The sequence below is a fragment of the Accipiter gentilis genome, chromosome 24, assembly GCF_929443795.1.
Source record: "Accipiter gentilis chromosome 24, bAccGen1.1, whole genome shotgun sequence".
Classification (NCBI taxonomy): Eukaryota; Metazoa; Chordata; class Aves; order Accipitriformes; family Accipitridae; genus Astur; species Astur gentilis.
Genome location: NC_064903.1, coordinates 2,138,410 through 2,158,262, shown reverse-complemented (window position 1 = coordinate 2,158,262; position 19,853 = coordinate 2,138,410). Strand labels below are relative to the sequence as shown.

At 42.5% G+C, this 19,853-nt stretch overlaps 1 protein-coding gene across 4 annotated transcripts in view; it reads left to right on the top strand.

Annotated features, from left to right (window-relative positions):
- C24H8orf48 (chromosome 24 C8orf48 homolog) overlaps window positions 1-19,853 on the top strand; it is an 80,465-nt gene that overhangs the window by 47,748 nt on the left and 12,864 nt on the right. The gene's annotated exons all lie outside the window — the stretch shown is intronic.

Below are 19,853 nucleotides of genomic sequence, written 5' to 3'. Positions count from 1 at the left end.
ATTTTGCTACCTCTGAACTTTACTAGACCACAGAGAAATAGTAGAAGAAGCTGTACTGATTTAGAGTTTAGGCCAAAGCTCAATGAGTCGTGACTCAGAATACCTAAGGGAAGGGGAAAAGCCAGTGAATGGAGAGGAATAGGTTACTTATATTCAAGGTCCAGTTGTGGAATTTGCAGAACTTGTGTCTTCCATCCCCAAGACAGCTGAGCACAATATTCTCATTTTTGTAGAGTTTTGTTGTTGCTGTTGCTTGATTAATCTTGGAGTCTGGTCTCAAGAGGAGCTGAGCACTGCTTGATGTAGTTGGTAGAAATTCTGAATGCTGATAGTTCACAAGATCAATATTTTTGCTCTCCAGGGCCTTTAAGTCTGATCCCATATGGAAAGTATTTTTCTTTAGTCATGCATTAGCAAGTTATTGCTCAGTGGGAAAAGTAGAAGAGGTAGGTTTAAGCTTGTGAAAGGTGTTCCAAAGGTCCTAAGAAAAGTAAATAATTCCAGCGAGTCTCATTGCAAACTGGCCATTAGCAGGATTACGTCTTTACATCCACAGAGCAAATAAGTGGAACTGAAAGCAACAGTTTCAGAGGAAGGAGAATCACTCCCTGAACTGCTTTAGATGTTAGCAGCAGCAAGACACAAACAATGCAGACACATGGAGAGGTAAGTTAAAAGCCTTTTGGTTCAGCTTCAAGCACTTTGTTGTAGGGGAAACCAGTGTGGTATCAAAATGGTCCTTTTATACAGAGCTTGTTTACTCAAGCAGCACAAAGCAGAAACCCAGCTTGGTAGCATGAGATGCGCAGAACATTGTCATTTTTATCTGTTCACTTTTATCTGAGACAGTAACGTGGTATTCTCTGGTTCTTCCAATCTCTGCAAAGCAATTTGGCAGTCACTGTATTAAAGAGGGCTTTCTGCTGGTGCAGCAAAGCCTGCGACTTAAGTAGCACTGCTGCACCGATGGGTGCAGATCTCTAGTTGTCCTTGTCTCCTAACATCAACAGAGAAGGGCAGAAAGCACAACCAAGGAAGGCAGATATAATAAGCAATCTGAAAAGATCTCCTACCTCTCTCCTTTTTATATAGCATGATGCACATTTGTTCTTGTTAACGTAGGCGCCACTTCAATCTGCAGATAGGTGGTTTGAATTCAGCTTACTGACAGTAAAACTTCTAGCAGAGACTGAGCCATTTCCAAGAGATACAATCCTCAGTGGACCAGATATGAAAGGGTGCTCTGGTGTGTTTAGGGCAGAAGAGAGGGAAAATAATGGAAGTGTCCAAGGCAACAGGTGGCTTCCGATGCAGCTGTAAGAACAGCAGAGGAAGAGCCCTTGGCTTGATGAGAAATCCTACTGGAAATTTTGCCAGTGGTGGTACACCCCAACTTCCCAGTGGGAGATCTTCTGCTGATTATATTTCTTTGGTGGCACGAGGACCATTTACCACATCCTCTCCGCCTTACAAACAGCAGCTATCTGCCCTCTACAGAAAGAATGTTAAATGGTAGCAGATGCCAAAAGGTCAAATTTGATTGTCGGTCACTGTTACTGACACCTTCCACACTTAGAGACACACTGTAGCATCAGACTATTAACTGGTGCTCCTTAAGATTATCTGGTTTCCTCTTCCTCTTAACTTTGCTATTTTCTGGTTCATGGGAAAGGCTCCTAACATCAGCACCAATATCCTGCTTGTTCACAGATTGTTGCCAAGAGGAGACACCTGGCACTCTCTGGGTCTCTTTGCGTTGCTCAGATAATATTAATTACAGCTCCAAGGAAAACAGCCGCCTGCCAACCTTTGACTCAATGCTGTTTGTATTATGAATGGCACAGAACACAATTCTGTCTCTGCAGACATGCAGTTTATCCTGCTGAGAGTAATTCATTGCCACTTTCCAGGTTTCTGGACACTCCATTAGTGTTCCTGAGGCTGGAGAAAGGGGCACTCTTGCTGATTACAGCACAGGGTGAGTGTCGGGGCTTGTGACTGCTGTCTGCTGCTTTGTTCCTAGCTTGACTTGCCTGCCTTTACAGAGGTGTCATGACGTGGAACATACTGATGTGTATATAAAAAGTGATTTGAGATTCATCACTGGATGAAAGATAGCCAAACATATGTTTTATTCAGAGCTGGTTTTTTTCCGTGCTTTAGAAGGTCTTCATTAGCTTTATCCAGAGCCAGGGAGCTAAATATTTTCCCCAGTCCTTCTCCTGTCCTCTTGTTAACAACCCTTTCCTGTTGCAGCTAGAATTTCCACAGTGATGACCACAGGGCAGGGGGATAGGAGGGAAAGTGTGGAGATTTAAGAGGTTTAGTGTGCTGAGCAAAAAGAGTAAGCACGGTTCTATAAAAAGACTGGGTTCGTTACGATTGCCCAAACACTCCATCCCTTTCTCCACACCCTTGCTTCAGCTTTCTCCATATATTTTCTGAAATGATTTCTTGCATTTGCTGTACAACTGCAATTCTCTCCCATTAGTACCTCACAGCCATTTTGTATTTATTCTCCAAGGGGAGGTTCTTTTAATCTCATTTAGGAAGGGTTTAATTTATCTGCAGCAGGGTACATTTACTGATCTACCCAATGTGTTTGAGTGACTGTATTTGTCTTCACTGCCTGGAACTGGGCACCTTTTCCCTTCCCCACTAGTGACATTGGACCACCCAAGGGCTTATTCCTGTGAGTGCAAATCAAGTAAGTGCTTAAGCCAGGTTATTTTCTACTGAGCATCTAGGTACAAGATCAAAAGTTGTTTTGCCTTTCTCATTCCTGCATAGTTAGATTGCTTCTTAGGCAGAAGGAAAATACAGTGACTCATTGATGTGCAAGACACAGCCAGAGACTTCCAAATCACAATTATGGGTTTGAGGGAAGCTGTGTGCTTCAGAACTGTATTAATAGACTTGAAATGATCTGGAAATTTGTTGCCTGCTCAGTTTTCCCGCATGCTTCTGGGAATCAGAAGTTGTTCATGTCTCCGGGCCAGTGGTATCCTCTAGGAAGTCAGTCGCTGATCTCCATTCAGCTCCCAGAGGATGTGTGGATTCATCACGACTGTTCTCTTTACATCTAAGAAAGGGCCATAATCTTAAAGAAATGTGTCTCCCCGCTCATTTTTCAATTCCCTTTCAGGACTGACTGCATAAGCTTTTAGATGTCACTTCATATGACCAGTTTAGAGGAAATGACATGTGCCTATCACTTTGGACTCTGAAGGACAAACCAGCCATTGGAAAAAATGTATGGGGGGAAATGTACTGTATATACAGGCTGAGGAGGGTAGGAGCATTCAGTGAAACCCCCTAGCCAGTTTTAAAAAGCAGATACAGAGTTTAATGAAAGATTGGATCCAAGTATCCTGTGTGCAACCCTTGGATTTTGGCATTCTGGGACTCCCTGAATTTTGGGTTAGATTCTTCTTAGCAGGGGTTGAGCTGATGGGCCCACTTGTCCCCAAAGGCAGCACTGCACTGCAGTGTTTGTTTGGCATTTCTGCTTGGGCCCTTCTCTGACAGCAAAACTAATGAATTTCTGCTCCTCTGATATTTTAAAGGGGCTAATGAAACGCCAACCTCCCGTGCTTTGCATCTGGCCTCCCTTCGGTGCTATGGCAGTGCCCTGTTCAAATTGGCCAGCCCTCACAGCTCTTGCACACAGAGGGGTTTTTGAGGGCTTAGTACTCTCATGGAACTGCCTTTGCAATCTCGTATCCCACGCACGAGGTCCTCACTTTCTCATCTGCTAAGGAAGTTGCTTTGGTTATGACTTTTCTTCAAATACTGGAAAAAAGCAGAGCTCTCCTGGCTCCCTTGGCCTCTCGCAAGGGGTACTTGCTCTGGTGTCATCTTTTTTCCTTCATTTTTTACTCTAATGAAAACCACCATCTTATGTCCAGTATTTTCTCTTTGATTCTACCGCCGTATTCTTCCATGGTCTTAGTGTTGGATTTGGTTGAAAGATTTCTGCTAAAGCTGTTTTCCATTAGAAGTTATTTAGCCACACCAAACCACTTCACAGGAACATCTACTTACACAAAACTTTCAGCAAACATTCAGACATTCAAGACATCCTTGTGCTGTGGCGGTGAGTGTTTCACACTGGCAATGTTAGGCTGTTTTTTCACTTCTTTGTGTCAGAGTGTAATTTTTTATCAGAATGATAAAGCTGGAAAGAAATGCTTCCACCTTGGAAGGTAAGGCAGTTCAATGAGGCTGTTTCCAGATCACCTTTCTTGCATGTGTTTATTTCTTGAGGAATTTCAAAACTTCAGTTTTCTGTTCCAGTTTGGGACAAAGAAGAAAGTTTGTGGAGCAAAAATCTGAAGTTCAATCAGTTCTTAGTCCTAGATTTAAAATGTATCACATTTAAATGAAAAGAACAAAAAAAAAATCTAGAAAAGTATATGTAAAGCTCTTCATGATCTTTCACTGTTGTATCCCTGTCCTCCCATACACTCTTATCCATCATCTTCCCTTGCTATACTCTAATTATAGGTTCCTTGAGGCAGAGACCTGCTAATGTTTCCGTCAGTAAAATGCCAAGTACATCTATGATGCTTTACAAATAATCACAGAGAATGCATATTTTGTGAAATATTTAAGCTTTTCCTGTTTAAAAAAACCAACAAACCTCTATCTGCCATATCAGGCACAATTAAATTTCAGTGTGCCATCTTCCTTCGGTAAGATGCTAAATTAACATCCTTTTCCTCTGTCATTCTTGCTTCTTGCAAATGAGAGGCAAGGACCCCTCTCCCCTCATCTTCCCACATTTAAGAGTTTTGTTTCAAACCCTAGCAGCTTAGATACCAGCCCCAGTCCTGGCAAAATAATTTGAATGTCTAAGGTGCGTAAGAATAAGGGACAATCATCTCAAATCTTCCTTAGCTGCCCATGGAGTCTTTGTGTTTACTGAACTTTTAACTCTTTATTACCTAAATTGACACAGAATACCTAGAGTATAAGAGGCACCATGTTTAAGGCCACGTAATTCTCCCTGTCTTCCCTAGAACTCCCCATGACCTGAGCACATCAAGCATCTTGCAAAGGGATAACTGCGTCTGACAAATCTTCTGTGCTTGTAGAAGCCTGGTTTCCAAAACCAAGGCATTTCACAGGTTACCAAGTGCTGCAGAGAGCTCCTACAAAATGAGGCTTCTCAACTTTCTCTTTCTTCCCTGAACAAATTATTCATCATTAAAAGCAAACAGGCACGTAGCACTCGGAAGACACGGGGCCTCTCATCACCAGACGTGTCATTATAAATTTGCCTGCAGGGCTCTCTGGAGCTGGGTGGCCTGCAGCACAGACCCCTCCTCGGCAATCAGCTGGAACAGAACACTGCAATTGCCAGATAAGCCACTTAGTAATTTACTGAATTTACAGTGGGGGGGTGGAAAAACGTTTCTTTGTGCCTTAACATAGAAGCAAAGGAGACAAACACCCAGGTCCAGTGTCTGAAGGAGCTGGCAAAGCCTTTCTTAAGTGTCTGCGTGAAATTATGACTTGTAAGTGTTTACAGAGGTCCCCAGTGCTCTTGCCTGCTTCTGCTTTCCAGAATGCTGGGCCTGCCTTTATTCTGTCCGCCAAAGCGCCTGCAGAAATGTGCACTCCCATCTGCGCAGTCCCACTTGTAGTGATGTTGACTCTGTTTGCAGCAGCATCCAGGGTGGTCTGTGCCTGTTGTGTTGCTAAATATGCGTCATGCAGGCTCAACAGTTGAGATTTAAATTGCTTCATGTCACTGTTCACTTAAATCTGAATGCAGATGTTGCTGTTTACCATAATGAGGTTCACCTTTTTCCCTACTCACTCCCTTCCATCTTGCGCCTCGTATTGCTTTCCTTTGCAAAGATGATGCACTTTCACAGTGAAATGATAATTCTTAGGGAAACAAACGGAAGGAAAGACTGAATGATCTCAAATGAAGTGAGAAGCCCACCAGTGATAAAAGCTTCCTACGATATCAGAACTTATGCATTTGTGTGTGCATGTGCGTGGGTGTGGGTGTGTAAGAAAGGAATAATGTTCCTTTTGAGGTCACAGATCCTTTGCAACAAGATAATGATTTCAGGCGGAAAGCAGCATTTGACTGATCTTTTAATAGAATTCTTGGTCAGAAAAGTTCTGCTCAGAGAGATGGAGATCAGAGACAACCAATAACAACATTGACCCTGTATTACATTAGACCTAAGGTAAGTCTTCATGGACACAATTCTTTTTCAGAAAACAGAATGTTGTTTTCTGGTTATGAATCTAAATATAGTTGCTCCAAATTTTCTTCATCATTATTGGCTTTTTCAGATTTTTCTGAAGTCTGCCTTGCATGGATTTGCCTTTCTTCATCTGTCAGGAGTCTTTCTTTAAATGAGATCGCTTACTCCTCTCTCCATAGTAAGGATTTGGGTATAAGTAGTTTTTCTTTAAGACCTTTAGGGATTCAATAATTTTGTATTAATATCAGTGTGTTACAAGCTAAATTATACCCAAACATGCTGAAGGAACTTTAAACAGATAGTGATTCCCTTCATATCATCACAAATGGTTCTGTGGATATTTCCAAATCTGTAAAATTTGACTCTTCGGCTCAGAGTGATTCAGGATAGTGACATGAGGAATATCAAAGTAAGAAAAAATTCAATATGGAAATCAATTTTATTGCTTGCCTTTGTAAAAATAATTTATTAGTTCCGTGATGTATGACCAATGAGTCCTTGCCGCACTAACTGTTAGGTTAGATGGCTATTAGCTGCCCATAAATCCAGCCTATTAACCATTTCTGCTGCTGATCTGCAGTCATGATATAACTCTCGATATCCAAAGAGGTTAGCCTGAATTCAGGGACATGTAGTGATCATTTTGCTTCTCTCTGTGATACACAGTATCCATAAATCACAAAAATTCAATGGCCTGAGCATTATTCCATGGAGGGATAAAGAGACATAACTGTTAAATCAGGCAGCAAGATCAAAACGTGGTGAAGGACGATGATGATCACAGGAGACATCCAGCATCCCAGCAGAACAGCCTCCTCTTGAGGATAATACATGGTGATTGTTGCAGGTTAGGGCTTAGATGTTATTTGTTTTAATAAGCAGATTATTAAAAATTTTTTTGACTTCTGAAGCATTTGTCACTGCTCCATTGCTGCAGACAGGATGCTTGAGGCAAGCATCTGGACAAGATGCTGGAGATGAGCTGTCAGCTCATCTAGTGTATCATTTCCTATAACTCTTTCTTCTGTTAGACACTCGCTTTCTCCAAGATGAAGATGTTATTTTGCAGGTAGAAACCTTTCATAACCAAAGGGTTTTGACCCATGGGATCCAAGTCTGTGAAAGATTAATGTGATGGTGTGAGCTCCTAGAAGTGACCAAAGGGGGTAGAAAAGGGTTGGACAAAGCATCTCTAAAAGCCTGCTTTGTCATCTGTCTTAATAATGTTTTAACCTCCCGTCTCCCTGAAAAACCTAGGTCCTGTTGGGCTACAACATTGGCAAAATTGTCATATGAGATCAGTGAAGTTGTTGAATAATGTTATCAGAGTTGTGCTTTTTATGATTTATATCATGACAGTCCTCCAAATGTTGTGGTCTGCCAAAAGGCCATTTAAGCCAAAAGAAATCCACGAGTGGGAAGAGTGCCACTGAATCGTAAACTCGGAGAAGTTTCACCCCAACTGTCCTGAACAGGAAGGACCATTCTGCCCCAACAGGTGGAAAGATGAGCGAGATTAACAATATAAATGGGTGGTAATGCCATTTTGAACAAGAGAAGAGAGGAGAAATTGAGAGGTTGCTACTGTGTATAGGTGTGGTGGATGGAGGTATACAGAGGCACCGGCTTTAAGGTCTTACTCTAACAGATAGTACTCAAGGTGTGTTTTCAGTTTGTAAGTTGTGCCTTGAGTTTGTACGGCTAATGCGTACCTCAAGGATTTGAGATGACAACTGGGAAAGAAATTTGATGCTAAAATTACATTTTGGTTTATTTTCCTCTTTTTGTAATCTTCTTTCTCACTTAATAATTAAGAGCCTGACCTTTTTCTGTGCTAGAATTAAATTACATGCTTTCACTTTTAATCTGCTTGATGTCGAGTGAATTCAGCTGAAGCTGGAAAACACAAACCAGATTACTTCTCCAGAGGAAACATATCCATTTAGAAAGTAAATGTAGGAAACCTCTTGATGTGTATCTGCCATTTGAGGTGAACCCTACAATGGAATATGTCTCCCACTCTTCAAGAATGAGCTTGAAGACTGGTATTACCAGCTGTGGGGTGCTAGGAACAAGTCTCTGTATCAGTAGAGATCAAGAACTTATACATAGGTATTCCCCAGTCATCACAGTAAGCTGTACAATTTCCAAGATAATTGATCAGAATATGAGATGATTGCTTAAAATTAGTCTTGTATTTCAACAAAATAAGTTGATTCTATATGAATAACAGTGGAGCCAGCGAGGTCTCGATTTCTCACATGATTTCCATACCTTGTACAGCATCTCATGATTGTATTTCTTCATTAAAAGCTTAATAATTAGATCCCACCTCATTGGGACTATGTGCTCTGCTTGTCTTCAAACAAGCTGGCAATAAACAAGACCTTCCTGCTAGTCACAGTGTGGCTCTATGCTAATATGCTAATAAAACCACCCAGGCAGAATAAAGGCTGGTGAGAGGGTTTGACAGAGTTGTAGGATCTGTGTGGGGTTGGTCTGCAGGCTTATTACAGTAGCAGTGACTGAAAGGAGAAATTCTCCCCCTTCTCATGCCATGTCTGCCTAAATTTGAAAAATCGTCAAGCAAAGGTGTGTCCCCGGCAAAAGAAATGTCTGAGTGTTGTAATTTCAATGGGATGCAAAATTAATTCTGTGCATGTGTGTGTGTGTTAGGAAAGAAGAACAAATCTTCATTGTTGAACGTAATGCAGTTTCAAAGGCAGTTGAAGCTGGAAGATGCAAGTTAAGAGCTTGAGCTACAAAAATAGTTGTAGAAGTAAATGCTTAATGTGACATTACACAAAGGGATTAGTGCGAGTGAGAGTAGTGTTAAATTTTGCTCTTTAATAGGCAGTGTGGGACACAGTCATCCTCAAAAGAACGAGACTCAAATATAATCACTGCATCTTTGTCTAAATGATGGACCCCATGCTTGTAGTTGAACAGAATAGCTCACCTTTGAGTAGAGGAAAATTATACTCATCAGGTTGGAAGTCAGAGCACAGAATAGGCATGAGTAGCTTTGAAAAATGGCCTTGAAGCTTGAAGACACCCGAAAAAGCTGCTGTGATCTACTGATAATATTAGAGTAACTGCCAGCAATTTCTTTCCTTATGTAAAGAGAAGAACATAGGTATGTGAACAATGATCTCCAGAGGTAAGAGAGGAAGAACTTCCAGGCTGTAGAGAGGCAAACCAAGGAAGAAATCAGCTGTGAGCCCTGAAGACAGGGCATGGTGGTGTGATACTCAACTGCCTCGTCAGACGGAATTGTATCTTACCACCTATTTGGAATTTTTTCACTCAGCTGCAGACCTTCTGGCTGCCTTTGATTAAACAAGGATTGTCCCATAGACAGAGCAGTGCCCTCGTGATAACAGTTTCAGGGAAATTACACTCAGCAGATCCATGGACAGATGAGACTTCATGGTGTAAATGCATGGCAGTAATGGGTCTCTCTCATCTGAGCTGATGGAGGACCTGTATTGAAGACTGGAAGCGTAGAAGCTGCAACTCAGTAGGTAAATTCAGATGCCATCCAGAAGGGTCAAGGTAAGTCAGACATACTGGCTGTTTTATTGCAACAGCTTACAAAGGACAAGGAAGCAGGAACATAATCATATTCCTCCTAACCTCTTAGCTATTCTTTTGACCAGAAAGTAGGGATGTGCCCCCTCTGCATGATCCCTCTTGCTCCTTTCTTGTCCAGTAAGAATCTCCAGCTGTGGCTGGTTTGGGGAGCAGAAGCTACAAACAAAATGTTCAGACCTGTGTCCCCCAAAGTAGCTATATCTGTGTGAACACAGCAAGTTTCAGCAAGTTAAATCTGTTTCTAATTCTGTATTTGAAAATGAGTTTAAATGCCGGTGGTGATGTAATGTTCATTTACATTTAGATTCTGTTTCTATTTATTTTTGCTCCTATTAACTGAATCTTGATTCTAACAGTTTGATTTTTTTTTTTTTCCATCCAGGCTCTCTTTGATATGAACAGCTCATTTTTTACTTAAAGCCTGCCAAATTTCATGCCTTATTGATTCAATAAACGAAGAAGAATGACAGGTAGAAAGGGAAATGGATGTTTCCTCCCCAAGGGAAGGCTTATAAATTTGATATGAACTGTTTCTCTAGGAAATGTTTCCTCTGATTGCCACTAAAATGGCTCTGGAAGGAACTTAGAGGGTATCATTCACCTCAGGTTTGTCCTGGATATGCATAGCTGGAGAGATGCTTTGGTTTTAAGATCTCTGCTGTGCCATATTCCATAAACATGAACTGCCTATATGTGAGAGATGGCTTAAAAATAACTGCACATTTCTGATCTGCAGCCTGTCTCTCTGTGGTTCTTTGCTCTCGGTGCTGCTGTGTACTCTGACAGTCCTGAGGACTGTCCTGGGGGTAGGAGCTACTGAAGCACACTGTGATGAGTTGTGTCCTCATTTGCAAACAGGCACACTTCAAATGCAGGAGTTCAAGTAGTTTCTCAGCCCCTTCACATCCCCAGAGCATGAGGCAAAGACAGAAGAGCCAGGGCATAGATCAGCAGATGGCATCTGGAAATCCAGACGCAGAAGAGCAGGTCTGGGGATTAAGGCAGGGACCTAAGCGCTTCTGAGCATTGGGTTTGTTTATTCTCCAGGAAAGATGAAGGAGATTTATCTTTAGAAGAAACAGAAGTAATAACAGCTAGGGTCATCAGCAAGATTTCTCCAAGTACTTACTCCCATAAATATCCACAGGGTGACAGAGTTCCCTAATGGGATGGTGTTGAAAGAGTTGCTGGAATAATTAGTTTTCTATTAGGATACACATGACATTTGATATCTCTCAAAACTATTGTTTCAGGCTCTTTACAGACACAAACACACTGGTTACACTGGATTTGCCTACTCACACTTTTCTTCAGAACAGAGGTTTACAAAAGTCCTATTTTTTAATTTAAGATCCTGAGATAATTACATGACTTCAGGAGGCAAGAGACTCATTGTGCTGTGACTCAATCCAGGCAGGCATGCAAGTGAGAGAATAGTCAAGCCACAGCTAATAAGAAAGCTCTTTATTGTACACAAAAAGTTACATTAAACTAATATTATAAAGGCTGCAAATTGAAGAACTCCGCAGTCAGAAAATCGCAGAACGGAGGTTGATTTTATGAATTTAATTATCCCCTTTGCCCATTTACATTATGATATACTCCTTAATTACATGATCACATCTTTTTCAGGAGGACTGCTGTCTTGAGGTTAGATATTGCTGCCAGCTTTGTGTATCATTAATTTACTTTTTTAATAGAGCACACAAACTGAATGTGGCAATTGCTTTCCACTCATTTTTTCTGTCATGGTGAACTGCTCTTACTGAAGACGGCTGCAGGGAATATGAGCGTACATAACATATAGGATGCAACCCATCCTACAGATTTCCACAAGTCTGGCAGAAGAGGTATGACTTTCTTTCATTTACTAGCAAGGTTGCATCATGTAGGTGAGCTCAGAGATACCGGACTCCTCAGTTAACCAGCTTTGCTCATAATAAGGGAATTTACTGTGCAATTACTTCTGTGCTGGGCATTTCCTATTTTTCAGATGCAATGAGCCATGTTTACAAATGGTGTGAGCTGGTGTAGCTCCAACAAACTTTGGAAATCTATATACTGGGATGAAATTTGATCCTTTAAATAGATTCAATCAGATTCACAGGCAGGAATTCATCAAACCCTGAAAGACACAAATTTTTTTTTGTTATAGCTTTTATTTCCTCACAGTTATCTGCTTGCAATTTTAGTATTCCTCAAGTTAGCTGCGTCTTCATTTTCCACTTTCCTCTCTTGCTCCCTTCTCCATCAGGACTGACAAGAACAACAGGCTTTTAAAAATACCCTCTGTAAAAATCGTCCTTGTCAGAAATTGCTCTGTATCCACTGCACATGCTACTCTGATGAGCATGTGAACAGGACAGTCCTGAACATTGACCCACGCAGCATGAGATGGGATTGGGAACTTTGTTCACTGCAAGCTGGTCTGAGACTGGTCACATAGTTCCTTTTGCCACTAAGTAGGTCCAGTAAGTCCTTCAAAATAGCTGCAATTGTGTGGTTCTTCTCGTGTCAGGTATACTAGTCTCGAGTTGAAGTGGAAAACAGCGACTGGTCAGGACAGTAGCCTTCATGGCAATGGAAGCCTGATCTCATCCTTCTTCATTGTTGGCCAGTACCACTTCCAGCTGAAAGGTAGGAATAGAAGTCAAAGAAACTTCGCTTCCAAGGCTTCTAGTCTTTTTCTCTACTTCAACACCAGCTTGAGAAAACCGTCTCCCTTTGATCCTTATAGATACTCCATCAGAAGCAACTTTGCCTTTCATTTGATGATCATCTCTGCAGACAAAAAAGAGAAATAGACTGTGTTCTTGCAGTGCAAAGAGCCAAACGCAAATAGAGCAATATGTGTACGTGCGAGGAAAGGCCATGTGTGTGGAGTAACAAAGCAAGTGGCAAGCAAGGGCATCTGATTTATGGAAGAGTTGTTGGGACTCATTCTCTTCTCTTCCCAGCTCTGCACTTTGTAGAAACGGGCCCTTCATTTTAGCCTAATAACGAGTCCAGAATAAAGTATAATGAGTGCTACCACTGTCAGACAACAGACCTTAAAAGTTTTCTCAGGCTTTTAACAGACACGGACAAACTTCCAGCCTTTTTGTCTGAAGCTTTGATTAAACTCTTGCTGAAGTTTCCCTTTGTTGATACATTCCCTTTCAGGCAGAGGTGAAGAGTAGGGGAGAAAAACCAGCCGATGTCTGAGAGCATGTGGGCTCCTATCTCTATCCCTAATAACGCCATACAGATCTAAGCCACTTGTTGCCTTTCCCTGCTCAGTGTCTTGACTGGCTGGGTCATGTGGCTTATGAAATGCCTTGCTTAGTGAGGGCACTGACTGAGATGATTGACGGGTTTTCTATGTCAGAAGACCAAACTGGCTCAATCCACGGCAGGGAGCTTTAAAGCCTTAAAAAGAGCAGAATCGCCACTGCTGACAGGAGCCCATTAGTGATTTTCTGCTTTTGAATCTAAGTTTAGGATGTACCATTAGGATCCCAGAGACCCTTATCAGAGGTATCAAAAGGAGTTAGCAAGAAACTCTCATTGTTTGATTCCTGTCTGACCACAGAAGCAAAAAAAGAAAAGATGCAGATAGAGGGGGAAATACTACCACAGGGAGGGTTCTCCTAGCCTCTAAAGGAGCGTTAACAAGCATTAATAGATACTAGATGGCAATATGTTAATAACAATATCAAGTGTTTATCAGGCACTAGATGATAGGTGAAATGCCTGATCGCAGTGTTGATAACGAGTCCATCCAAGGGAAGCATTTCAAGTTGCCTGCAGATTATTAGCTTTTCCCCACCTTTTTTTTTTCCTCTTTCCTCCTCCCATTCTGATATACTACTCTCACTACTTACACAATTTTTCCCATCAGGATTCAACAGTAAAACGAAGCCATTTCTGATCTTTCACCATGACGAGCAGTTCCTGAATCTCGTTAATATTGTCAGATCTTATCAGAAAAGCGACACAGACGTCTGCATCAGCCCTCTGCCTGACCGCATCTGCCACCACACAGAAACATGGGACAGAAGGATGTGGCATCTCTGTCTATTATCTTTAGCTAGCACAAGTCATGACACAAAAGATGTGTTAAACTTTTCCCATACATACTTCTTGCAGAACTTAAATGTAGTCTAAGGTAGTAGAAAGAGAAGAGGCGACTTTTGATTTTATTTGCAATTAAAGGTTTCTTCTTTCAGGCAGCCATCAATGCAAAATGCACCTGGTGCTCCATTGCAGTCTGCCATAGCCTGACGTGGACCGAGTGCTGCTTGGCTGCAGTCACAATCACATGAGAATGCCATTAGCATTTAATCTTAATTACAGTGCAAGTGTTACTACCCAGTCTTATCCTCATTTCATCATATAGCCATACCTGTAACCCAGATTTCAACCTAACTAGTGTCTGATTATTCTCTTCTTGCTGCACTGTAAGGGGTACTTCCATTAAGCTCAGCAGATGCAGCAGGCTGGCCAGTTGAGCCAAGTAGTGGGCTCTCAGCCTAAGCCTCTGCTTGTGTGCTTTTTCTTTTTTTTAAATCTGCTTCTCTTCAAACTAATCCACGACCACTGATCTTAATTTTGACATGTATAAGAGCTTTTAGCATTGTCAAGGCTGGGCGTAAGAGTCTGGTTACCCATCACTTTGCCTACAAGATGAGATATCTCTTGCTTCTTACCTCCCATCCATGTGTTTGGAAGTTGTCATGACCCAGTCGAGATACAAGAATGTAGCAGGATGATGAAGGAAGATAAAGATGTAAGAAGAAAGGTTAGGAATCTGTAGGCAAGGACCTCCAAGATTGCTTATTCCTCTGTCTGCTTAGTGGAATGTTATGGGAGACTTGCATGCTCCTGGGCTGCCCCAGGCTCCTCTTTAAAAATCTTAAAAGAATGTTTCCCTCTGACTGTGTTAGGGCAATCTCTGGGACCTGAGATACATACCCAGATATTTGCGGGGGTATCTGGTAATTAATGATAGTCATGAATATCTTAAAGTTTAATCAGAAGGCAGATAAAAATAGTAAATTCAGAACTCGTGCAGGTTGGCACTTCTAAAACATGTAATGAATTGCTGGTACTTTTTCAGGAAGCAAGCAGCCCAGTTCACACTGTCCTTACTGTAGTCCATAGAAAAACAATTGATTTTCATGCAGTTTCCTGCTATGACTATGAATATTTGTAGGAGGAAAAACCAGAAAATCAACGTTTTTTCACTTTGTGCTGAAATGCATAATGGAAGCATCGAAGGTGAACAATCATAGAGGTTCTAAAAAAACCTGGTTCTTCTACCTCTGAGAACAGAAATAACATAACCATACCTCAACATATTATCCCGATCTAAGGCAGCAGACACAGCTATTGAAACGTCTGCACACATTGCAAGTGTTTCCCCACTGTCATCCTGCCAGAGCTACAGCTGAGGCCTCAGGAGAGAAATGAGTTCAAAGCGCTGCCTCGCATTTGTCTCCTTCTCCTTGTTGAGAATCATGACTGCTGCCTTTCAGCCCCTTGGGAGATGTGTTTCTCAATAGCCAATGAACCTTGACAAAGCATTAGGACAGGTCCTTACAATGAGGTGCTTCATCCTCAAACAATCACAGAGCTGGTATTCACTCACCTGCCCAGCCAAAACTGTCCAGTGACATGGTATAGTAAAATAATTTGATTTCATGAGAGAGGATTGTGGCATGATTAGCAGAATGCTTGTGTCCCAGTACAGAAAGGGTAACATTGCACAAAGCTGTAACGGGTCTGAACCCAACCTGTTAAGGAGCCCAAATCTAGTTGTGCTCTGATGGAAGGCTCCTGGGCAAACCCTGCTTCTCAGGATTTTGCCCCCCTCCTTCAAAAGCCAATCCGATGCCAAGACAGCAGCAGGTATAGTTATTTCTGAAGATGATACAGTCTAGAAAAATAGCAAAGAGTGAAGCCGGCCTGAGAGATTTTACAGGTCTGAGGAATGTAAACATATATTGATGCCCTGGGTGACCAGCCTTGGGATGGTGTGCTTGGGAAAGGGGAAGTACTGGTTTTGGCTGTGAAGTGTATTATAAGGGACAAGGTAACTCAGGAAAGGAGGAGGTATAAAATGGTAGGGATGCCATCTCTTAACGAGCATATGAGGCAACTGATTTCCACTTGAGCAAGACCCTGCACAGGGGTTGTCTTCCTCCATTTTCCCCTTGATGTCTCCCTTCTTGTTATTTTGTCACTCATCACTGGAAAGAAAGTGCTGAGGTGCAAGAGTATGCTCTGTCTACCCACCGTGCAAGCAGCTGTTAGCTAAGAAACGAGATGCTCAGAGAGGCATTTTAAAATACGGTGTGATTTTGATGAACATTAAATTTCTTTTAGACGACAGCCTGCTTCTGTACAAAGACACCAGATCTCTTCCCTGTGAATAGACAGTAAAGTATCAGTCCTTCCTTTAAAAAAAAAAACATTTTAATTGTGAGGCAAATGAACATGAATGCCTCCCCCTCTTTCATTTTACAAAAAGAGACTGACTAGGAAACTAATTAAGTGGTTGGTTAACTTTATGCTTATAAGTAGCTTCATTTAATTTTAAGTCAAGTTACTGCAGCTTCCTATTGAAAGCATCAGCAGAAAGGCGGGCAACTAAATCTCCATAAAAATGCTGTTAATCTTGAGAAGACCTTGAATGGCTCCTGCATTCCCTAATGGAGCTTTTCATGCTCTTTTCTTTTCACAGCCTCATTCCTATGAGGTGCACTTTTGCTTGTGCGCCAGTAAAAATGCAATAATTCAGGAAGAACCATGAACCTTTCTTGAAATAATAATCTGTAACTCCCACTGAATAGAAATAGAAATAGAAGTAGGATGTGTATTATGAACCTGATGTTGGCTCAGCAGTGCGGCAGGTATACAGGACAGTGCCAGCCGGTAACTCAAATGAGATGCCTGCCAGGTTTCTTCAATGCGTGCTCTGTAAATTTTAGAAAAACTGATTCATCATGCGAGATTTCTGTAGGTCTACAGTAAAGTTATATGGTGTTTTTCATGTTTACATGTCCACGATGTGACTTTTTGCACAGGAAGACACAAATTTATGCATATTCATCATAAAGGAAAAAGCAGATTTTCATGTATTTAGGCTTAGGTTCACATCAGAGACAACAGGTAAATCTATATGATATTTTGGGCGTGAGCTTGCCTCAGTGCTTGAGTCCAAAGTGCCCTTGTATCACACTGTTTGGACTCAAAGCTACACTCAAGCACAGCTTTTGGTAGACTGCATGCATGCTGTTGATTGACATGTTTAAAGCAGGGACCTCCTCTCAGTTGGATGGGCCAGGCTGAGCATGACAGATTGCACCTGCCCTCATGGCATTTTCACATAGCCCAGGCTGGGCCTAGGGCTTTGGGTCTTTTGGGAAGGGCACAACAGTGGATCAAGGAGAAAAGGAGATCCTTAGGCTCAGCCTGCCTTGTAACTGTGCAGGCAGCCAGTCCAGCCTGCTGGACCTACGAGCTAAGCAGCTTGTGGGTAAGCAAGTGTGGGGGCCGTGACAGGTTTTAGCATTCTCAAACAAAATGCAAAACACTTTAGATGTACACGCTCTGTTTCATATTCTATCTTGCACAAATCAAACCCTCTGGGGACAGATATCCCGAAAATTTTGCCTCCCTCTTGCAGGGAGGCAAAATCCCTCGCGCGTCTTGTAGGACTTGCCACACCAAGACACACGTTCCTCCCTTGCAGCGGTGTGGGTGGCTGCTAGGTAGAGCCAGGGGCAGGTGGAGAGACTGTGGAGTGACCAGTGCAGATACAAAGGCTCTGTAATCACCAAAGTAGAAACATTAGCAGAAGTCTGAGCCAGAAGCAGCAACAATGCAGAAATATGTTCAGAAAGAGCAAAAGAAAAGGGTAAAGGAGGAAGAAGGTGGGGCATCAGCTGAAACAGTGAAGGCAGCAGCAGTTATCTGTCCTCCCAGTGTGTTCTGTCAGACCACTGGACACACTTTTACCTGTCAATACCAGTCACCACGAATGTGTGACATCTTGCTGTTGCCATTAATTTTTTGAGCTTTCACGAGTATTTAGAATGGAAAACAGCACACATCTCTCATTCCCACATACCCCTCCAATATCGGCTGTCACTGGCAATGGGTATGCTGTTAGGTTCAGCTGTTTTGCCTGCTGCTTGGGTTTAATAGAGGCTTTCTGGCTTTAAAAAAACTCCAGCTATTGGTTTGATGACAGTGCAGAGTGGGGTTCCAGTACAGTGCATGAAATGCCATCTACCTTTTTTTTTTTTTTTTTAATCCTGTGGTGTGCCATAACGTGGGGTGGCTGAGGTTGGAGAAGAGGGTCATACATTAGCTTTATGTATGGCTATATCATTACATGCATTCCCTTCACTATTTATGAACACCGTATATTCCTGTGTGTGTTTAATTTATCATATTTCTTTGAGTATACTTCCTATTTTTGGTGTGACTGCATCTGTATCTGTTTGTGGACTAGACTGAAGAAATTAGCCAGCTTTCTCCTCCTTATTCTGTCTTTGTTGTGGATTTGTTACAGTCAACTGACGTGAGGTGCAGCAGCTGAGCAGTTGGAGAGTTGTTTATCCCCCGAGAAAGCCCTTTACTGTCAGGCTTGTTTTTGTTCTAGCAGGAGACTTATGCTGACATACTTTACTCTAGAAGTTGCAAGATCCAAGGCCATCAAGTGTCAAACGGCATTTTGTCCAGGAGCCAAATTTAACATATAAAAGTTCAGCCATGAGTTTGGCTAGATGTTTTAGCTAATCCAACAGGCAAGAACAGAACTGTATAGGATGATGGCCAGGGAGAGAGAGGATCGCTGCCACACTGTTACAGGTAGTACATTATTTATGACAAGTTTAGAAAAACAGACTGGGTGGTACCAGTTGATACCAGACCATTGAGTGTGGTCTTTAAGTAGCATTGGCGATAGACTTGGTAGCAACCTTTATTCCACGCAACAGCTGTCTGTACTGGGAGGAACTGGTGTCGCTCAGATAATGCTGGCAATTGAGACAGTGATCACTGGCATTGGCCGTATTCCAGGGTGAGTTACTACATTGCACCATCCTAACACGCAGATTCATTTGGAGTATATGATTCTCCTTTCGTTTTCTCTTTTAAGCTGTTATATGCACTATTAAGCAACTGGCACGTTCTACCCCAGAGGTGAGACCTTCATAAGTTGTGAGGGTTGTGTACCCTTCATTCCTTGGGTCAGCAGCAAGATGGGAAAGTTCAGCCTCTCTGAAGGCAGTTTGGGCTGGAACAGTTAGGTGGTGGGGGTGCCACCATCTCCCCTTGAAGGACCTTCTCCCCCTGAAGCAGCCCCATGCTGGGAAGGGCTGAGGAATTGGCTGGCATGGTATGGGCAGGAGGCAGAGGGCGCAGGCTGGGGTCTGGCTGGCTACGTGTGGCTGTGCTGGTAAGAATCAGCAAAGCGTGATCCTGGGGCTTGGGGACGGGCACGAGGAGCTGACAGGAGTCAAAGCCAGAGCCAAGCGAGGAAGAGCAGCCTGAGCCTCCAACAGGAGCTGCGAGCAGGTCAGTGAGGTGCCTGTTAGGGCTGGGAGTCTGGGAGTACTGTGTCTTCGGTTTGGGGATCCAGGAACTGGAGGGGAATGAAAACGTTTCTGAATGACCCACTGTGTTAGCAGAGAGATAACCCTGGGGAGGTGAAGCTGCCATTGCATGGTGAGCCCTGGGGCTCTGGGGTGGTGGAGGGGGGAGTCAAGTGAACGAGGGGTGTCAGACCCTGGTCTGCTTTGCAGGGTGGAAGAAGACGTGAGGTGAGCCCCTTGTTAGTCTCTGAGTTAATTTCTGCTTCTTCCAAGGTTGTGGAAAGGCAGATTTGGGCCTAGGAATGCAGAAGTGTTTATCTTAGATAAATTTTTTACCTTTAAAATCCCTTTAAAGAACTCAAAATGTGGTGATGAGGTTATTTATGGGGTAGATGTGCAAATGAATGAAACCCATGAAGATACAATGCACCACGGCTGTATTACTGCC